General features: G+C 34.3%; 2 long non-coding RNA genes across 2 annotated transcripts; both read right to left on the bottom strand.

Moving 5' to 3' along the window:
* Positions 1–578: 578 nt before the first annotated feature.
* On the bottom strand, positions 579–3808 carry LOC110864826. Its single transcript, XR_002550111.2, has 2 exons — positions 2843–3808; positions 579–1281 (listed from the first exon to the last, which is right to left on the bottom strand). It is a non-coding gene; the product is annotated as an uncharacterized LOC110864826 (long non-coding RNA).
* A 3453-nt stretch (positions 3809–7261) lies between these two features.
* On the bottom strand, positions 7262–9181 carry LOC110864825. Its single transcript, XR_002550110.2, has 2 exons — positions 8686–9181; positions 7262–8153 (listed from the first exon to the last, which is right to left on the bottom strand). It is a non-coding gene; the product is annotated as an uncharacterized LOC110864825 (long non-coding RNA).
* Positions 9182–17027: the final 7846 nt, after the last annotated feature.

The following is a 17027-nucleotide window of genomic DNA, read 5'->3' as shown; positions in this document are numbered from 1 at the left end:
GTTACCAGGGTGACCTAGTCGGTCATGCCATATTGTGAATGTGTCTTTATCTAGTACCTTATGGTTACTCACCATCATGTATGATTCAATAGGAGTAATATTGGTACAATATAATCCAGAGGATAAAGCTTTTAGCTTTTCTACAATGGTATCTTTACCATTTTCATTTGAAGTAATTTGTAAGTATTCAATATTATTTTCGGATGTTGTTTTGAGGTGGTAACCATTTTGTCGAATACTTTTAAAACTAAGTAAATTTCGTCTTGATTTACTAGAGTATAATGCATCATTTATAATTAGTTTAGTACCCGATGGTAATATGATGCTTGCTCTTCCAGAGCCTTCTATAAGATCACATACACCAGAAATAGTACCAACAAGTGTCTCTGCAGGAGACAACTCAGAGAAAAATTTCTTATGTTTGAGAATAGTGTTGGTAGTACCACTATCTACGAGACATTCATTACCAATAATGGCTTTATTGGAGCTTGTAAACATATTTCCTCTGGAAATAATAAAATAAATTAATATAACGAACTAATTGGTTGAGTAAAAAAAACTCACATCACACAAATATGAATCAAACATCACAAAGATTTTTAGTGAAACCATAACAATAGTTCAAAAACATAAAATACCACTAGAGTTGAAATAAAAACCAAACAAAGAAAGAAAAAAAATATAGTCTAAAAAAAATCATCACATAACACGCATTTAATGATTTTGTAGTATGAGCTTGTTGTTTTGTTCCGCGATCAACAAACATGACATTAGCTCAGAATATTTTGTAAAATTACGTTCCCTGTACTGCTGCGCCAGGAGCATGTTTGATAAATGGAACGTTGAGATAGTTTGCTCAATCATGTCTTTGTCGGTGATTTGTTCACCACATAATTTAAGCTCAGAGGTGATGCGAAGAAAGGCAGAGTTGTACTCACTAACAGTCTTATGATCTCGTAGCCTTAAATAAACCCACTTGTAACGAGTTTTTGATAGAAAGACCAACTTCAGGTGGTCAAATCTTTCTTGAATGTTTTTCCATAACTCGAGAGGATCCTCGACAGTACGGTTTTCCCTCTTTAGGTCTTCATGAAGATGAAGGCGAAGGAATGCCATAGCTTTAGCTTTTTCTTGAAGGGACGTTTTATTCCCATCAATGATTGTCTCCCCCAAACTCATTGCTTCCAGATGAGTTTTAACATCAAAAGCCCAAGAGGGATAGTTGTTGCCCGAGATTTCAAGTGCAGTGAATTTGAGATTTGACAAGTTTGACATTTTTAGCTACAAAGGAAAGATTCATATATTTAAAAAAAAAACGAGCATGTGTATAAAATAAATATTGCATGAGAACTTCGGGTTCTCTTTTGCTAGAACTGCAGGTTCTAAACTTTTAAGTATGTTTATAAATAGAGAAGGAAAATAAACTTGTTTATTAATTTTGTATGGTGTAATTATGTTGTAACATTATAATTATGCATGTTAAAAATTAGTGTGGTAAATTATTAATACTTGAATTGAATGAATTAAAAACTCCATAACAAATTTGAATTCAAAGGTATATACGAATATATATATGAAACTTTTTAGTGTATAGAATCTTGTGATGGAATACTCGTGTTATGCACAACATCTATTAAAGTATTTTATTTAATTGAAAAAAAAAACTTATATCATAATATATGTATAACACTTTCCGATCAAAATCAAATATTAATTAATAATAATATGAATTATAGTAATCGTTGGTGGGGGACAGATGTGATAGTGTTGTACAAGATATTTTATAAAGTTTCAGTTTCAAAAAAAAATTAAAAATAATGGTATGGGAAAAAAAAACGTGTCCGTCACTGGATCAATTTGGAAAATGTGGGCTTAGTCATAGACTGGGAAAAATAAAATAATATATGATAGGGTAAAGGCTTTCAACAAAACAAAACTGCCTCCTTGAAAAAAAATGCTATCACATTACTTCTTCCAGAAAAATCGCCAAAACTAAGAAAACGTTTCTCCTTGAAAAATGCTATCACATTACTTCTTCCAGAAAAATCGCTCTGATGGTTTTATCTTCTGGTTCCGATATGAACGGTTGTAGGCCGTAACTGTCGCGTAAAACTCGCCATCATAGGTGGCGACGAGGCTCGTCACAAAGGGGATTCCCGGAAACAAACCAGAGAACTCGAAAACGAAAAGAAAAAAAACAAAGATCGATGGGGTACAAAAAAAAACCAAAGATTTAGAATAGAAGACATCGGCGACCAAACAATGGAAACTCTCCGGTAAGAGGTTTTCATCAGCAACCCAAAACTTAGGGTTCCGGCACAGTAGGTACGTCAAAAACGGGATCTCCATCTTGTAGCCTGGTTACGAGATCTAAAGCAAGACCCCCTTTTTCTTAAAAAAACTTGATCTAAAAGCTTGTTGATGTTGGTCCTAAAATCCAGATCTAAAAGCTTATTTCTTTTGTTCTGAATGAAAAGAAACGGTTGTTGATGTTTTTTTTTTTTTTTTTTTTTTTTGTTAACTAAAAATGATTTTGTATTATCCTTTAGAATGAGATAAACAATCAAAACTAAACTAATGTTCAACTATAAAGAAGATGACAGCCGGTTTTTGTTTGAAACAATTAAAAAAAAACTTATCAATTTCCAATCAGAAGATGTAGGTCAGTAGGTTTGATGTGTGCGCTGTCAACTCAAATCAAACAATGTTGTTCTTTTTTTTTCTTTTTTTTTTTTAAAAAAAAGAAAATATATTCTATCTATGCACATGGTACGTGTCTATCTAATAAAAACAAGTATATCATCCAAATAAAATAAATCAGAGATTTAAGGCTGTTACGTACCTGAATGGATGAATCTGAAAAAAAAACTGAATGTATGGAAATATTGGAGTCAAGGACAGCAACTAGCAAACCACCAACTTAGAGAATGAGGGATCTTCAACAATCAAAGAATTATAGAGCAGAGGTGCTGATAACGTGATATAAAACAATGGAAATTGTATATTGAATCTTCAATCTCATAATAAAATCCCAATCTCATTCTACTACCAGTTTCGACAGGATCAGTTGCAGCCATGGGTGATAATCTCAACCTCTTCTTCTTGTACAAATATGCGAATTGTAGATAGAATGTAATCAGCTTATCTCCAAAGTCAAAATAGGTTTGATAACAAAATAGAAAAAAAAAACACTAGATAAATTTCAAATCCAAAATAATTCTGTGAAATCAAAGTCATAACAAGTTATTAAACGATTACCTTTATGTAAATACAAATGAAAAAAAAAAACGATTTTCTTGCTATATATACATACATATAAGATTTCCTTTATATAAGAACACAACAACCTAACCTAAACGTATATTTTTTTTTCATAAAAATTAAATAATAATAATAAAATTACGGTTTTGCCTTTTATAAATCTGGTTTGGGAAGAAGATGGTGAAGATGTTAAATCACAAGAAACCGACTTGAGATGGTGTCCAGCAAAGGATTTCCGAAATACATGCATACAAAATTCACCAAAACAAAAAGAATCGAAAGAGGGTTCTTGTTATTTACGTTACTGGTGGTAGACAAGTATGCGATTCCTTTAATGTCCGGCAGTAGAGAGAATGTTTTGGTGGTGGCTAGGGTTTTTTTTTTTTTTTTTTATTTGGTTAAAGAAGAAATGTATTGTCAAAAGAGTGTATAAGGTTTATAAAACGTTGTTCAAAGACAACACCGTCTAAAGGTTGTATAAATTAGTATAAGACGGTATTTAAGCATTAGACGAGATTCTTTTGAATTTTCTTAAATATTTTAATCAGAGCAGCACATTGATCCTTGATTTTAAGACGGTGTTATTGCTTTAACCCTATCCTTGATTTTAAGACGGTGTTATTGCTTTAACCCTGTCTAAAATAAATATTCAACACCGTCTAATACTCCATTTTATAGTAGTACAGCTACTAGTCATCAGCCACCAGCCAACAGCCACCAGCCACTTTTGCCAAAGATATCCTAAATGTAAGTAGTTGTTGGGGGTGTTAATGATAAAAGTTGCCTTTAATAAAAAAATAAAAATAAGAAAACAGAAATAATAAAATAGTCGTCTTGTCATGTTTGATATTTACACCGACTATATAGTTGTCAATCTACCGTTCTCATTGGCTGCTGGAAACAACGATGGGGTTGTTGAGCTGCACCTCATTATTCAATTATTTATTGTCATAAAATTAAATATCTTTGCTAGAAAAGATCTTTAGCGAAGTTATTTAAAATGTATTTTCAGGCGAAGAATCAAAAGCTACTAATCAAACGTGGCAATTTTTCAATGATTTTTCATATGGCTTATTTAATTAAAGGTTTTCACTTTTCATATAAAAAAGAATGGTATATCATGCATCACTTCTTAATTTGAGTAATTAACTACAAATACTTCTAACCATAATGTTTTTTTATAATTTACTTATTATTATTAGTTTAAATAGGTATTTTTGTTATCATATGCTTAATTTATTTAACTATCTTGTCCACCACTAGTATAAGTGACGCATATATATATAAGAAAAGTTGAGCGGTAATATAGGTTAAAAAACTTGGTACAAGAGTTATCAATACATAAAACAACGATGAAGAAAAAAATTACATTAAAAGTTTAATTTGCAAAGAAAGTTGAGATATAGCGCGGGTTACTCTTCAGCGTATGCTAGATCCCCTCCTGAGTGTAACCACTGACACCGCCTATAGTGTAAAAACGGATTTTAGCATAGCATGTGCGATTATCCGGACGTTTGCGAACATATGTAGATATAGGGTAAGAATAGTGTAAAAAGGGCCTAAATTGTGAGAAGTGTATTATAACACTATATATAATACTATATAACACCATATAAATACCGTATAACAATATGTAGCACCATATAATACCATATAACACTAACACTATATATCATTATATAACAAATATAACACTATAGGTTGCCTGATAGTGTTATATTTGTTATATAATGATATATAGTGTTAGTGTTATATGGTATTATATGGTGTTACATATTGTTATACGGTGTTTATATGGTGTTATATAGTATTATATATAGTGTTATAATACACTTCTCACACTTTAAGCACTTTTTATAGGATCCTCTACATGTAGATATAAGATATTATGCGCATGCAAACACCACCCATAAATTTTCAAGGTTAGATGCATGAAATCAATCTGATAGAAATGTTTCGCATTCAAATTCTATGAATTACCTACATGGTTGGATTTTTTTTAACAACAATTCATAGTTTTTTTTAGGATAAATACACAAATGTTTACACCTTATAAGATTCAAACTTCAAACATTTTGGTGAGCACACCGCTTAACCCCTTGGGGACACCTACATGATTAGATACTCTTCTTGTATCAAGTGTAATATATTCAAATCTATCGAATTAGACTCCCGAAACCAATAGTAAAGTGACAGAAACATATATTAATTTTTCGAGGAATCATAATTTTCGAGGTTTGTTGGTCGTCGAGGCACATTCACGAGTCGTTGGACATGAAATCAAGAGTTGTTGTGTGAGTGGGCAGGCAACGTCTGGGCTTGGCGGGTGGGAGGAGCGCTTGTGGGAGGGGGGGGGGGATATTCCACGGTCCTCCCAACCGCCGAGGTGATCCCACCTCGCAGACCGCCACCCAGCAAGCCTGAGTCTGGGGGTAAATCCGGTACCGTAGGGGCATTGGGAACGAGCAAGACTCGAACCTGCCACCTCCGGGTTAGAATGCGGGCTGGTGGCCATTGGGCTGACACCCAATGGTTAACTTGGGCTGTTATGCGCGCTCGACAAGGGCTGGGCACCCCTTGTTCTCAGCCACCAGCCTCCTTTGGCTTGTTTGTTGGCCTGCCTTGCCCGGACCCTTTAAATTTTCTTAAACAAGGTATACAAGCATTCATTTTGATAAATCTAATACACTTACCCAAGTCTAGCATTATGGTTTAGATTATCAAAAATGGAGTACATAAAGCCTCTCTAATATATACACAACTAATTTTTATGCTATTTAAAATATTGCGCCACTGATTCTTTTTTAAATATTGTATCTTTTGCATGTATACAAAAATAGAAATAAAACTTATTCAAAAGATTTTACTTCAATAATTTAAAGAATGCCCAAGTGAATGGGAAGCACAAAAGATGATGTGACACTGCAAAAGAAAAATGGAGGAATAAGTGAATCGAAAGCACAACTTGAATAAGATCAATGCAAAGTGAATCGAAAGTACAAAATGATAATTACTTATCATATTGTTGATTTGTTGTGTAGGCATAGCTCCATTGTTCCTCCGTTGCGCGTGACTATAAAAGTCAAGAAGTCAAAAACTAAAAAAAATCATAAAACCCTTTCATTTTATGACGCTCTAAAATATCTAGGGTCTAAGCATAGCTCCATTGTTGATTTGTTGTGTAGGCATAGCTCCATTGTTCCTCACTACTGAACCTCTGTTATATCCATCCATCATTCCTCACCCTTTTCTAGATAATCTTTTAAAATAGGAAGAGAGAAATTCGGGGCGCCTTGAGAGGGTGGCCAAACTCAACCTGGAAAGTAGTGGGATAAAGGGAGGCGGCGTGGTGTTCCCCGCTCCTCCATTTTAAAACTCAACTCAAATTAATTTTTTTGTCGTCTGATACGTGCAGATTTGAGAGAGAATTAAGAGAAAGAAACTAATCAAGAAAGTTCATTCAAGTAATCGATACCCACTCTCATTCCGATCATCTTTTTTGTACAACTAAACTATTACAAAAGACCCCTCATACTATTCAAGACTTACATTATACTCCCTATACTATTTAAAAGTTCTTGATCTCAAGAACTGCAAAGGAAATCGACTAAACTAGTGTGATACCCTGAACGTTAATGTACTAGTTATAAACATGTGAAATATGTAATTTATATTTCATATATTGTTAAACGAACAAGTAACAACTATAATGGTTGTTTGAAATATGAATTATCTTGACGAGCCTTGGCTATTATAGGAGACCGTTTAATATTAATAATAAAATTATATTATTTCTAACATTACTCCGTTTTCAATGAAACTTAGGTTAAAATATAGATAAAAACTAGAAAAGTGACCCGTGCGCGTTGCGCCACGGGCAACGAAATGGGCGTGCAATCGAACAGATTCATACCAGTTTTGTTTAAGCTTATCATACTTCTTTCGTCATAGAAATCCGAGTAACAACTACAAGTACAACGTTATATAAATAATTCTTTAGTTTTAAAGTAGCCCGAGTACGATGTCGGGTTCCTCGGAACCTGGTCTTGGCACGTTTTATTCTATTGGAACCAAAAGGAGACACACTGCCTTTTGGCTGTGTGTTGTGCCATCGAAGGTTATTCTTTAGAATAGCCAACTCTCTCAACTGTTGCCTTTTGTACAAATCCTGGGATTCATCCTGTCATTTGAAGTAGTGTGTCTATACGGTACCATCCACGATTTAAGGTTGGTTTAGCAGGTCCGAGACGATTTTCCTTTGCCAGTTTTTTTTCCAAACTCTTTAGGCTAGTTTGGCCAGTCTGGGCAACCCAACCAACCCAGTTTGGTTTGCCATATTCCAAAACCGTAGTTAGCAGTTCAAACTATAATTTTCATTGCAAAGTGAACAACTCTAATTTAATGAAGGTATCAATAGGCTATAGTTTATTCACAATGTAGAAGGTATGTAGTATGAAAGAAAACATACCACAAGTTTGAGCAACCTATTTTCTCCTACAAGCTGACCGATACGCGCCTCCCGTCTGCCACCTTTTTTCTCCTGAGTACTGGTATTAACACGACACGGGGTAAGACTGAAGGTAAAAACTGGCAACGTACCGGTACCGAACTGAAAAAAACCGGTTTCGAAAATGCCAAAAAGTGGGTACCGAATGAAGGTAATTCAATACAGAAAACTCGGAACCAGTACCCAGTAAACCGGCTGGTAGTACCGGTTGAACCATCCGGTAGAACCGGTTAAACCGTCCGGTACACATGGTTGAACCGTTTCTGAGCCCAATCCGGTACGGTATAAAAACCGGATTTTAAAACATTGCCCAGTACCAAATGCTCATCGCTAAGGTGAGTTAGGATAATTCTGGATATGCATACACGACAGCCAATCATTGTACCTGTTTTGGTAAATAAGTTACCTTTATATCAGTGATTGAATGTAGGGGCGATAAGCAACCTCAAATGCATAACAATAAAACCAAACACTATAAAAATTCATACCTAAAGAATGCAGCAGCACCCTTAAATTTGGTTAACAGTATTTGTGCTAAGCAAACATTAAAATGTTACAGAAAAACACACACAGGCCATATTTTGTAGTCAGTTATTAATCCTTTCTGATAATCTGAAGTAACTTAAGGGTCATATTTTCTAAAGACATTGCAAAAACAGTGTGTGATGGTCAGGTACCTGCTTCTAATCTCATGAGAACCCAACCAAAAAAGTGTTATGCATTGAGTAATGTAACTGAAATAATAGTTGCTATCCAAACCTGTTTCAACTTACATTAAATGGCACAACTACATGCATGACAAGGACTCATTTTAGTAGTCAATAAAGCAAAATCGCTATTGGATTTTTAGTCAATTTAATCAGTTTCACCAAGTTATCAAAGGTTGTAAGAAACATTCAAGCACTAACAGAACTTACAGAAACATAGCTCAAAAAGATGTCGCCCCTATTAAAAAATCTTCATTCTTTATTGGCGGATGGATGTATATATAAAAGAATCTTTGTGCCCCTTTGGAAATCAGGCCTCGGCCGGGGGTGCGGATCACCCACCCCCAAGGCCGGCCCTGAGTTTTGTGACCGGAGGATTTGCTACACGTCGCCGGAACTCCCATATCTGAATCATCACCGTCATCTCTATCTTGTTCTAAGATACATAACCCTCTTATTTGTTATCCAATAAACCACCATTTCTAGAGTGCTATCGGAGGGATGATATTGGTGAACGGATTTTGGAAACCCTAACCAGTGCTCCGTCCGTTTTCTCTTTTTTCTAAAATCCACCGCTGTTATGAGCGTCGCATCCCCGTTGTGAAGCACAACCGTTGGCGGCGGCCATTCCTCTGTTCTCTCTTCTCTCTCTGTCGTGCTGGTGAGGAGGGGTAAATGGAGAAGAGCTGATTTAGCTTGTCAGCCCCTAAAAACCTAAGGTACAAATATCAAATGCTCTGAACATCAGTAATGCACAAAATACAACCATGTTATGCATTTTAGTGTTGCAAATTAGAAGTATATATAATGAGCTCGTCTCAATGACATATTCATCGTTTTATACAACGTTATATTTTAAAAGTTATACGAGAAAAACGAGTAAAGCAGCTGCATTATATAACTAAGCTAGCTAGCACGTCAATATATCCCACATTGAACCTTTGTGCTTGTCTTTTGTATATATCCAACTTAATAGTTTCACTTTTTAGTATCAATTTCTTTTTGGAAACGCTCTAGTATAGAGAATCCCGAGTATACGACACCCCGTTGGGTGTTGTTAGTAGTCGTTTTTCTTGAGCACGAGTAGGAGCAGGACTAGGAGTAGGGAAACTCTACATCAACATGCCATAGAAGGTTTTAAGGTATGCTCTCGTATAAGTTTATGTCTAGTAATTTATTTTTAGTAGTTAATATTAGTATTATTATTACTAGTAACATATTATTGGTAGTAGTATTACTTTTAGGTACTAGGGTTATTGTCAGGGGCGAGTATTGGGTAACCTAGTCTTAGTTAGGCATGGATTGATCAATCATGCTTAAACAAGGCAACACTAATCAATATCCAATCATGATAATGACTACTAAGGTGTGCCATTGCCTAACCTAGGATTATGTAATTGTGTCAGAACTCTGAGATAGTACCTGATCGTACTAGCAGCTATTTAACAACTGTTAAACAGGTGAGTATCATGTTTGTTTTCCCAAAAATTATGATATATGTTTGTGTAATAAATATATGTGTTGTGAAGGAGGTGTTCAGATCATGTAAGGCCAGCAACACACCTAAGCCTAATAAATAAATGCATGTGATGTATCATACATGCATGGACATTGGGGTGTTTCGGATCCATGGATATGTAATAAGGTATTGAGGCTGGGGAAACCGCAATCAGCCCTCCCAGTATGGGTTGCCTGGTAGTAAAATACGCTCATAATAGGCAGTATGCCACCGTCTTATATAATGACAGTACGTCAGCCCAATACGGGTATTTGTTTAGTATGTAAAGTGGAAGGGATGTATACCCACACCTGTAAAAGTAAATGTGGACATGCTAAGGTAACCAAGACATGTGCCAACCTATATGTATCATGTAAATAGAACTGGTACTGTTAATTGTTCATAAAAGAAATGATTGTTTTTATATAACTATGCATGTGCTCACCAGCATAAACTGACATAAAAATCGTCTTTTAAACATATCATAGGATTAACAAGTTCCAAGGAAAGTTACAATTCCGCTACTAAGTCAGGTATCAACTATGCATGATCGCCCGGGTTTTGGGTGCGGTGTTACAACTAAACACTATAACGTATTCGTAGTGTTTTTTTTTCGATTTTATACAAAGGATACCCATAAAAAAATACGAGGATACCCTTAACCAAAAATATGATACGTGATATTACTAAAATCCCATTTTTTAAAAGCCCAAATATTTTACAACTCGAAAACTTGTAGAATGATTAAGTCTGAATGATAAAATAAGCCCAAATCTATCTACTATAATAAAAGAAACCAGCTTTTGGACACGTGTCATTCATTGAGGGTATCATCAAATCTATATTTATCTTATATTAACTAAACAAATAAATAATAAATTAATATTAAATCTTGTCATACTTTAATAAAATATTATCCACAAATCTAAATTGTTAATTTAATATATTTTTAAAACAAATACCTCTCTTTCCTACTTATCTTATATAAAATATATAAATAATAAATTAATAATAAATATTATCCTAATTTATTAAAAATATAACTTTTTTTGTTATTTGTTATACAAAATTATATTTATTCAACTCGTGTAAAACGTGAGGTTTTTAAAAATAACTTTTTTATTATTTACTATTCAAAGTTACATTTATATAACCCGCGTAATATACGAAGTTTTTAAAGATATAACTTTTTTATCATTTGCTATGTGAAATTAGATTTATTCAACACGTGTAATACACTGGGTGTTTTAAGGATATAATTTTTTTTATTATTTGGTAGATTTTTCAACCCGACTGACTATACATGAGTTTTTTTTTAAAGATACGGTGTTTTTAGAATTTAATATACAAAATTACATTTATTTAATTTGTGTAATACACATGGTCTTTAAAGATATAACTCTGTTTTATTTGGTAGATTTTTCAACTCGACTATACACGAGTTTTTTTAAAGATACGACGTTTTTAAAATTTAATATATAAAATTATATTTTTTAATCTGTGTAATACGCATGGTCTTTAAAGATATAACTCTGTTTTAGATCTATTCAACACGTGTAATATACAGGGTTTTTAAGGATGGAATTTTTTTATTTTTTGGTAGATTTATTCAACCGGAGTATACACGGGTTTTTTAAAGATACGACATTTTTAATATTTACCATACAAAATTACATTTATTTAATCTGTGTAATACACATGGTTTTTAAATATATAACTTTTTTTATTATTTGATATATAAAATTACATTTATTTAACCCGTACAATATACGGGGTTCATAAAAATATTTTATTATTTAATATATAATATTACATTTATTCAACCCGTGTAATACACGGGGTTCTAACTTAGTTAATAATAATAGAATTGAGAAACCTTAAATATAATTGATAAAGTTAGCCAAATACCTAAAACAATATTATAATTGAAAAAGACCCATTTCAATTTATTATCGTTTTTTATTATTGTATGACTCCATGATAAAATAATTTTCAGAATACCCCCTAAATTAATGAGCTAATTCCACCGCCCGTATCCATAAATACATATGTTGGGAAACAACATGAGCGTATTAGTCGGAAATTTAACATTTTTCCGGCACGTAGGACCCTCCTTTATATTCTTTTTTTTCGAACGGCAAATTTGGATCACTGACGGACCACTGGAGTATAATCGTGCCACCAGCAGAACCACCCGACCATATCCATCTCCACTAGGCAATAATGCCTATACACCAATTCAGGAGGAAACACAATCAATCTGGGAAAAACCCCCTTTGTGAGAATCGAACCCATAACCTAATGGTTATAAGCCTTATCCCACCATTAAGATATCAGTAGGCTATAATGCCATGGGTCCCTCCTTTATATTATTCTAGAAATATGTTGACAAATGGCAGTGGATTTTGTCACAAACAGTTGGGTCTTCTAGAATCAACCAAATTAAATATCTTTGCAGTCACTCTCTTAATATTTATTTTAATTCTCAAAGACGTGGCATCGAAATTACATGACGTATAAACAATTGTCATACACATGTAAGGGGCTTTTCGTAACATCTGAATGGTTAAGTGCTGAACTAGTAAGAGGCTGAACCATTAAGTGCTGAACTAGTAAGAGTTCTGAACCATTAAGAGCCTGTATAATGCTTAACGGTTCAGAGACAAATGTCTGACCAATTCAGATTAGAGGTCTTAACCATTCAGACTCTGTATAAATCTTAACCATTGAGAGGCAAATGTCTGAACCATTCAGACATCTGCTTGTGAAACAATCAGTCTGAACCATTAACTATTAAATGCTGAACTAGTAAGAGATCTAAACCATTAAAAGCCTCATTAAGAGGTACACAAACAACCCCTAACACATGTTTGTGGAGTTAACATATGAAGCTTTAGTTTATTTTGTTAAGGAGGATGGGGTGCTTAGAGCTTAAATATCTTCTTTTAATAATATTCTTATAATTACGTTAAAAAATACATTTTTTTTCTTTTTTAGAGAAAAGTATCCAGATAGTCCTAATTTGCTCAAGTTTCATCTATAATCCTTATATTTCTAAAATTACATCTATAGTCCCCAACTTTCGCACACTCATTCTCAAATAGTCCGTAACGTGAATAAGAGTTAGTTTTCTCAGTTAAGTGGGTGTGAAAGGACCTAAATACCCTTACTGTTAAATTATTAACTAAAAAGTTAAAAGAAATATAATTTTTAGTAAATTACTTTTTGAGTCCTTGTGTTTTAGTGGTTTTAACCATTTGAGTCCAAAATCAAAATATTTAACGTTCTGAGTCCCTAGACGCCTTTTTTATCGGGTTATTGGATTTTATCACTCTCAACAATTGGGTATTGTCCGCTGCCACTCTCAACTATCACTTTGACTCTCATCACTCCCAACTTATCACTTTGGGTGTCGTGTCACTCTGGTTGTGTGGTTTTATGCTCCCCCTTTGTCTTTTAGGAACAGATTCACCTACAGTCATTAGTAATTCATAAAGTGTTAGCCTAATATCATCAATAACACAAGTCAAACACTAAGAAATGTTCACCTGCGGAGTGACACAACAAACAAAGTGTTAATTGGGAGTGGTGTAAGTTAATGTGATAGTTAGGAGTTGCAGTGGCCAATACCCAATAGTTGGAAGTGATAAAATCCAATAACCCTTTTTTATAACTATTTGAGTCTCTTTGAGTTCAAATTTTAACCATTTAAGTCCACGTTTTTTTTTAACAAAATTGGACTCAAAACGTTATAAAATGAACAAAATTGGATTCAAAACGTTATAAAATGAACGGCTAAATATAACAACCCTCAAAAATATCCAAAAACACCCCGTAATCGAAAAACCGAACTCGCGTATCGTTACTTAGTTCGAAAAATGAAAAAAAATAAAATTTACATGTCTGTCGCGGCCCGCGACAGACTAAATGAAACCCTCCGCTGGTTGTGGAGGCCTCATATCTATCCGGACACGTCTAGGGACACATGTCGTCCACGTGTCCAGCCTACACCTATGATTGGTCAAACCTAAGCCTAGCTAGAAGGCTCTCGCGGGCCGCGGCAGGATTAGCTTTGTGCTCCGTGGAGCGTGACGGAATCAAAAATTTCGTATAAATAGAACGTTTCAGCTACAGTTCAAATCGCTCAACATTTCTTTCTTTCTCTCTACATATAACTCGAAAATATATACCCCAATACCCCTAAATTCATGAAGCTCTGCCCCTTTGTAAGTGTTTTAACCCCTGATCACTGATTTGATACCCTGTCCGATCGATCTTGAACCCAACAACGGATGCGAAGGCGCTGCCTGATAAAGGCTATGCTTTATAAACTACGTTGGGGTTCTGATCTTGTGATGTCTTAACTTAATAGATTGTCACTTATTACCAAAATATAGTTGTAGTTTTATCCATTTTGACCCGTTTCATGGTTTACACCATGGAGTCTCATCTTAACAAACTTTCATTTATCACCAACATTAGTTCATCTTAATTTTACTCATATTGACCCGTTTCATGGTTTACATCATGGGCTCTTGTCTTAACAAACTTTCATTTATCACCAGCATCAGTTCATCATAATTTTACTCGTTTTGACCCATTTCATGGTTTACACCATGGGGTCTCGTCTTAACAAACTTTCATTTATCACTAGCATTAGTTCATCTTAATTTTACTCATTTTGACTCGTTTCATGGTTTACACCGTGGGGTCTCGTTTTAACATTTATTCTGTCACACCCCGACTGCGTATAACATGCAACCGCGGCGGAAACGTCGGGGAGTGTTGAGACAGAATTATTTGTTTCACAACCATGGCATAGTTATATTTTATTTATCAAACAAAAGCGTTACATTGTCTTCAAACAGGAAATAAAGAGTTTCTAACATAATTAAACTAGGTCTATCTTCGTTTTAAGTCTCTAAGGCACAGGTCCGCCCTAGTATCACAATCATCATCCTATGCGACAGCTCCTGAAAACACCTGTGAAAGTAGGTACGTCAGCATAAAAATGCCTGTGAGATACATAGGTTTGGTGAAAATAGAATTCATGACTTATGTTTGAGAAAATGTTTAGTCATGAACCTTGTAATTTGCTTTGTCTTGTAAATCATTTGAAAACGATAAGATCAGATGATATGTATAATTAAATGTAAGGTTAAATGGATAACCTAGTAAAAAATGAGTTTGTATAAGATAAGTTGTTTGTAAAAATAATGTCTTGTGAAGAATATGTTATTTGTGTAAAACGTAATATGTCTAAAATGAAATGATTTAGATAACGCTACGATATGTAATATTATACAAACACTTATGTATAGGAAGTACCAGCGGCGTATCCACCATGTTTGTATCATATTACATACGCCACGTTACTCAAACCATTTACCCAAACCAACCACCAATGTATATTGTTCATGTATAAATCAATTGTCAAGTGTTATTGTGTAAACCATATCAAAATGTCCATGTCTAATGTAAACCACCAAATGTGTATATCAATTGTCAAATTGTTTATGTTTAATGTAAAACATGTAATGTGTATCCAAAATATCATGTATGGCATATGAAATATATCAACTAGGCCATAGGTAAAAATGCACAAAAACAGGGTATTGAAATAATCAAAGTTATGTTTTGCGGAACAAATGCATGCTATACTGATACAAACATTTATGCGGTATTGTGAAAATGCATACATTCAAGCCTTTGTGACTATGGTGATAGACCTTTAAACAAATTAAAGGTCTATATGTGTTATTGTTTATCGAATTCGGTCATTCCTTCTAATCCAAACAAACCCGAGATTTCAGGAATGGGAGTTGTCAAGTCCTATGGTACCATTACCTACTAACGAGCGGCGTAGCTAATGTTAATGAATGTACATTGTTTAATCTAAACAAACCAAATGTCATACCAAAATGTAAGCATGTGATGAATAATTGTATTAAGTATGCACACAATGGGCATACATAGCATAAAATGTAATGTAAAATGATGTACTAAGTACGCACACAAAGGGCATACATAGCATAAAATGTAATGTAAAACAATGTACTAAGTACGCACACAATGGGTATACATAGCATAAAATGTAATGTAAAACAATGTACTAAGTACGCACACAATGGGCATACATAGCATAGAATATAATGTAAAACAATGTACTAAGTACGCACACAATGGGCATACATAGCATAAAATGTAATGAAATCATGTACTATAAATGTACTAATGAACATAGCAAGTATATGATGTGAAAACAGGAAAGCATGAAAGTAACAAGTAGGCACATGTGTTTCACCCCAAAACAATTTGGAAAACAGTAAAAGAGGGGTTTATGTACTCACATGAGATTGCTTTAAAGTCCTTGTATAACAACCAAATAATGCTAGAGATCACGGATATCAAACGACACCTAATATAGGTAACTATGTTAATATACCGGACCTAAATCGGAGGATCGGATAGTATGCGGGTTCGTAAACCAAACGAGTATGGAGACTCGTGAAATATGGTTTAACAAAGCCTACATACTAAAATGAAACCTAACCTAAGTGCTTACGACCCATTTCGACCCGTTTAGGTAGCTTATGCTACCTTAACGCGTCGTTCGCGTAAAACGCGTTTGGAACGCCTAACGTCGTAACCATAAGGTATAACCTCGGAAGGTTATTCCCTATACAACTATGGTCACCTAATGTGTTTGGTCGGATCCTAATGATCGACCAAATGGGTCGGGTTCGAAAGTATAAGCGATTGTTTAGATCGCTTACCTTACGACCCTATATAAGCACTATACTAAAAGTGACGAGCTAAGCATGTTAGAACATGCTTAACTAAGTTTAGAAAACATATTTGGTATCAAAACAAACGGTTTTGATATCCACGAGTAGTTTGGTTACAAAATACGCAAGAATGCGCATTTTGGCCGAAACTACGACTCGTCACTGAGCCTGGATAACGTGGTAATCAGTAGGTATAGTTACTATGGACTATAACCATCGTGATCACGCTCACGTTATGAAGTTCAAACGAACTTCGGGTTGACCAT

This window comes from Helianthus annuus, chromosome 6 (genome assembly GCF_002127325.2).
Source record: "Helianthus annuus cultivar XRQ/B chromosome 6, HanXRQr2.0-SUNRISE, whole genome shotgun sequence".
NCBI classification, from domain to species: Eukaryota; Viridiplantae; Streptophyta; class Magnoliopsida; order Asterales; family Asteraceae; genus Helianthus; species Helianthus annuus.
The sequence above is the reverse complement of the archived record's forward strand: the minus strand, read 5'-3'. Positions and strand labels throughout refer to the sequence as shown.